Consider the following 6,282-nt stretch of genomic DNA (forward strand, 5'->3'; position numbering starts at 1 on the left):
ACACACACACACACACACACACACACACACACACATACAGACCATAATACCAGAAACAAGATTCATACACACAGATGTACACAGATTTTCAGCTGAGTCCTAATCTTAGAAGCTCCTTTTTTGCGTTTTTTTTTACTTTTTAATGGTTCCTCCATTCCTATTTTAATTTCTATCTCTTTCTTCCAGAGTGTGTTATTATAACAAAACAAGATAAAGACGCTCTGCTATGGTTTTTCTTTGGAATTAGATTTCAAAGTAGTTAAATAGGAGAGACTGCGCCCAAGCATTTACAATCACAGTCACACACTCTTTAGAACTTTGTCTTAGCTCATTACATGAATCTATGATTACTTTATTTTTCTTGCTATCTTAACCCTCTGAGGCCGAGACTATCATACATGATAAAAAACGGCATCTCTTATTCATATTTTAATCATTTAAAAACGAAAACAGAGTCATACATATTTTCCAGCTGAAAGCTGTCACTCTGGCGGTCACGGAGGTGTCTTGGGCGTCTTTCTAGCTTTTACAGTAGATTTTCTATCCACTCTGGAACATGTGCCTTTTTTGGGTTTGTTGAGCAATAAATCCAAACTCTTACATCCACGATGTATTGACTTGATGTCCATAATTTATCATATTTTTGGTCATTTCTGCCGCTAGCTCCATGCTACCGTCTTGTGTAAATCTTCCATGAAGCTTTGCAAGTGTGTTTTTGTTTTTTCAGCCAATTGGATGGCCGGTCTGTCACACAATACGCCCTTATATAGGCATCTGAGCGAGAACAAAGACAGTATGTAGTGGGAAAGATGGATCACTCCAGGTCAGAATAGTCTAATGTGATCAAAGATCGTCTGTTACAGTACTACAGAGAATGCATCACTGTTTTGAGATTTGGTATACATTTGGGCCTTTTTTTAAGGATTGTAAAAAGTTTGTCCTTACGAGTTATAATGTTCATTATGTTTATTTTTGCACAGGATGTACAAATATATATATATATATATATATATATATATATATATATATATATATAGAACTGTTTTAAACAACACAAATGCTTGCGTAGCATTGCTGTGGGTGTAATGTCAATATATATGACATGATTATTTGTATTATTGGCATAAGTGAATGTCATGAGGGCAAAAGCATAGATATTTTGTCAACTATGTATAAGTTATAATTAGAGATGCTCCAATACCATTTTTTGCTTCCCAATACCAATTCTGATACCTAAACTTGCGTATCGGCCAATACCGAGTACTGATCCGATACCAGTGTGTCATATAATTTGTTTTAACAACTGTATACTACTATCCCTGTATGGATGTGATATGACTTCTATCTTTGTCGCTCTGGCTCAGGTTAAACTCTCTTTCTTTTATTATCCAATTTGGCAGTTGGTTATTACGGATAAAGAACATAAACTATTTTAAAATAGATTTTCTTTAGTTGTTTTTTTTAAATTTGGTTTATTTATACATGGTGTCGCATCAGTGTATAAACTCCAGTACTTCGCGATACTGATACCAGCGTTTTAGACAGTATTGGAGGCGATACCGATACTGGTATTGGAACATCTGTAATTGTGTTTATTTCTTCACAGTGTGAGTCCCAAGACATATGAGAAGTGTTTTAGACAGGAGATGGGTTCAGCTTTTATTTCTGTGTGTGATATCAATACATATCTGTGAGATTCATGTTCTGTTTTATTTATTTGTCTTTATGGTCTCACAACCTTTTTTACATTTATGTGACATCACTGCAGTATTCTAATAGCCCAGTATGTCTTGGAAAAAAAAAGAAGCTTTTTTAGAAAATAAAACCAGACAGAAAAATGACTTGGAAAAATCTCCTTTGATCTCAGAGGGTTAAAATTTATATTTGGACATGTCAAAGGTCCTGTGCAATTACTACGCTAAAAAAAGCAAGATCGCTTCCATATCAAAACAATTAACCAATATTGGACATGTCTCATAGATGGTCCTGGCTGGTTGTTTAGAGAATGTATGAACTAAATAGGAAACATTTGAGGCAGCAGACTGGGATTTTAGCACATCTATATAACTAAATGATTGTGTCAGCTTTCTATGCAAAGCTTTATATTTTTAATTGTCCTCCATTAAAATTACTTTTCCCTTCCTCACTATCTTTCTGTCCCTTACTTTAGACTACACTGGTGTAAGGTTTAGATATTTACAGAAACGTCGGGTTAAGCTGGTGAAAAGATAATGAAGAAAAAAAACATCAAAAGGTCTGCCTGTTTTTACAATAATCATCACTTTCAGGTTAGCTCCCTGTACCCCAAATGCTTTTGGATAGCCATGGTGTCACAACTGTGGCTCAGCCCCCTCAGCTATAGCCTCCAGTTTCTGCATCCTCAAAGTATTTCCAGCTTGATGCCCTGTGGCAGCAGAGGAAGCCGCAGGAGCAGCTTAGCCAGTGTGTTTATTCAGGATCCATTAGCGGCAGCATTTTTTATGCTCTCAATAATTCAGCTGCACTGCCTGGCGGGGAGTCGGCTCACTGGAGCTATGCAGTGGGAGAGAGTTGTGCAGAGACTGAGGGACAGGGAGAGAAGCAGAGGAAAATAAAGACTAATGGCAAGCAAAGAAAATAAAATCAAGTAGACGATAAGCAGGAAAGAAGCAGGTGAAAAGAAAAATATGGTACTTAACAAATATAATGCATATAATTATGAGTGTCCTTCATCACTTTTTTTTTTTTTTTTTACTCCCAAACTGATCATTGAATCATGTTTGTTCTGTTTTATTTGTGGATATGCTGTAATAATTTGTGTGCAAATTATTTTGATTGCTGTCATTTAATTCTCCCCACAAGTACTGTTTACGCTTGCAGTCACTGATTACTGTCCTGATACCCAGATCCCTTTAAGCTAGACTTATGCTTTGTTAGCTGTGGTCAGACTAATATATTTTTTCATAGAGGGTTTCTTTTCACCTAGGTTATCTGTTTATAATAAAAGAAAAAAAGTATTTCTATTACTACTGTAGTTCCTTTTATGATTTGAGCAGGTTTAAATTTTAACAAGGATAAACAACACTTATTATTTCACCATTTTCGTCAGAAGCCTAAATCACGTATGCAGTGATTAAGACTTCTTTTCAAATGCCAACAGACTAGCTTTAGTCTGTAATCAAATGAAGAGGTATACCAATTCAGGTTCTCTAAATTTGGCTTATAGTACATGCATATTTAGTTTAGAATATTGAGAGAGAACCCAACAGAAATAGTTTTTAATCATTTATGTATTGATATGGCTTTCATAATCCCAGTATGAAAATGGTGAAATCACTAAACCCACTTGTGCATGTGTGTGGGCAGGATTTGATGTTCAAATAATGGGAGACAGGAGAGCTGAACGCAGGATAATAACCTGTTCCAAGACTGCACTTCACACTCTGATTAAGCTAGACAAAATAAAGTGTCTGAGAGTTACTGAGTAAGTGCAGGTACATTCCTGCAACTTCTCTGGATTGAGGCTTTTACACACATTTTTAAGACTGGATGGATCACACACTATTTCCATTGAGAGTACTTCTTTTAAGGTGTTTATGATACCACTACACTAAACCCTCCTCCAGTCTCTTTTATGTAGGGGCCTTTTTCTGAGTTTGTTGTCAAATCTTGTAAATTCTTTAGTTTCCCTTTATATTTATTGGGAGCTAAAATGTTGATGAGAAAAGCAGAGCAATGTCAAGGTGTTACTTTTGATGATTAGTGGCTGGAAATAGCTTTGAGAGAAGGCAAGCGGATGACTAAGGACTAGTTCCAGATTTCCTTCTGTAGTACTCAATCCTTCTTTTTAGATTTAGACGTTTTATGCATTTTTACATTTTTATAAAAATAAATCTTAACTGTAAGCAATCATTGGAGTTGACCAATATCATCAAGTATTAAGTATGATCAGCATTTGAAGGCAGTCTGTTTTACTTGAAAAGTCGAGTACACATATATTTTCAGATAGTTGTGAGTTGTTTGTAGTTTGTTTAATATTAGTTTCCCATTTCTTTATCATTATTATTAATATTACTCTACAGCCCTCTCTTGTCTTTCCATGCCTCTGCAGCTCCCTACTGTTTGGTGTGCTGGCATTTAGCCTCTGTTGCATTGACCCCAGTTGGGAACGTCCTTTAGGATCAAAGAAGAAGGGACGGTTCTGAGTGTGAGTGTAAACGGTTATATTTATGAGCGTTATAGTACAACGTTGGTATGTGGTGTCATCCAAGTTGAGAATGGAGGCCATAAAGTTTATTTGGCTCAAGCTAAAGGGTGTGAAAGCCAGCAGCCAAACAGGTGCTGTAGGGACGATTGAAGTAAGGCAACATAACTGTCTAGCAGTTGTTCTATCTGCTCCTATTCTTAGATGTTGAGTCTAGATGCAGTTTCCATGCTATTTTTTCATGGTACATATTTTGCCAAAACCAATTTACCTTCTGGTATGTGGTTATTGCCATGGCATATGATGTGGGTCAGCATGGACATTCTTTTTAAAGGCCTTTCCTGTATTCCGTTTAGCGCAGCCCTACCCTCTTTTCTCACCCTTCCTCGTGTGTGTGTGTGTGTGTGTGTGTGTGTGTGTGTGTGTGTGTGTGTGTGTGCTGTGTGTGTTGTGTGTGTTGTGTGTGTGTGTGTGTGTGTGGTGTGTGTGTGTGTGTGTGTGTGTGTGTGTGTGTGTGTGAGACATTATTGCTAATCTGGATGAATCCAGCTTTGACAGCACTGTCAATATAGGGCATTTATGTATCTACCTAGGCTGGGCGTATGGACCAAAAGTCATATCCCGATATATTTAGGCTGAATATCGATATACGTATAATCCCGATATTTTTCCGCAAATGTTTAGTCACAAGTCAAAGCCAAATAGACATGTCAAAAGTAGTTTTATTGAAACCAGCAATTTCATTGACAGTTGCAAAATCAAATGAATAATAATTAACAGTGTCTTCACCTGCTTCATAAATAAAAGCTCAGCTGTTTAAATAAAAATAAAATGTAAAACATAAATACTGTATACACAGGAGTACCTTTTTTGATATGCTCACCGTGTGATCCTGGGGAATAACTTGTTTAAGACACGCTGTTTTCATCTCCATTTCATCTCCCCTCTTGAATGAAGTGAACTGTCACGCTCATGTAAGACTCACATGCTGCTCGACACATATCGCTGGTCAACGCAAAATGAGTGACGTTAGCGAGCCGGTCACACGGCTCTGCCTGACTTCAGTGTACGTTAGGGGCATTGCTTCTCGTGCAAAGTAGTTGCGACTGGGAGCTCATATCTCGGGTCCATCGTTTTCAGTAGCTTCTTTAATCCGACTTGTCCACAATTGCAATAGGGGCCTATCTTTGCGATGTGATAGGCACGGCTTTAGTTATAGTACACAGCTTGTCACTTTTCTTTCATAAGGCCACAGGCGGGTAAATGAAGTTTGCAGTGAACTTTGTTTCGGGCTGGAGCTTTTTGGGTTGTCGATGGCTTGCGGCTGGGGCTTCTGCAGCGCGCGTTTCACACACACTTCGTTTGCATTTTGTGTCACTGTTTTAGGTGTTGAAAAAGATTTGTGTGCTTCGACCCCTGGCTGTAATTTGTTTATGGCACTCCTTACTATAACTGCATTTGTTGCTCATCTGATTCTTTGATCCGAACCATCTCCAATTTTCTGAGCCACTGCTTATTCTTTTACTAACCGATTCATCCCCGTACGCCGCGCAGACGTTGTTGCTTCCTCCATGTTTGTTAAAGAGTGTCTGTTCCTGCCCCTCCCCCCTCTGTTAGAAAGAGGAGGGGCGGGGCGTGGGGAGCAGTGCAGAGAGCGCCAGGGCAGTAGCTTGCTTGGAGGATCCACGCGTAATTTAAACTATATCGATATATCGATATGGTCTAATTCCAGATCTCATTAAAAAATATATCGATATATTTTTTATATCGATATATCGCCCAGCCCTATATCTACCATGTACTTTCAAACAGTGCCCTGCATTCAGAGGCAGCCCTTGTGATCTGTCTGTCTGTGTCCTTTTCTAGAAAATGCTGAGTCACCTTCTAGTTCCAGTGTCCCCTAATAGGCCGTAAGAAAAAAGCCATGGTGAAATAATGGCCTTACTGCTGAAACTAGGCCCTTTCCCCGTGTGGAAAAGGGGAAAACGAGAGTGGAATATTGAACTTGTGTGTGTGTATAAAGAGCAGTGCCATGGCAACAGGTCTCTGTGGAGTAGAAAGCAGGTGGGTGGCACTTAAGTGTGTGTGTGTGTGTGTGT

The 6,282-nt window shown here is 38.4% G+C and overlaps 1 protein-coding gene across 4 annotated transcripts in view; it reads left to right on the forward strand.

Annotated features, from left to right (window-relative positions):
• qkia (QKI, KH domain containing, RNA binding a) overlaps positions 1 to 6,282 on the forward strand; it is an 86,842-nt gene that overhangs the window by 49,225 nt on the left and 31,335 nt on the right. The gene's annotated exons all lie outside the window — the stretch shown is intronic.

The sequence above is a fragment of the Etheostoma spectabile genome, chromosome 20 (genome assembly GCF_008692095.1).
Source record: "Etheostoma spectabile isolate EspeVRDwgs_2016 chromosome 20, UIUC_Espe_1.0, whole genome shotgun sequence".
Taxonomy (NCBI): Eukaryota; Metazoa; Chordata; class Actinopteri; order Perciformes; family Percidae; genus Etheostoma; species Etheostoma spectabile.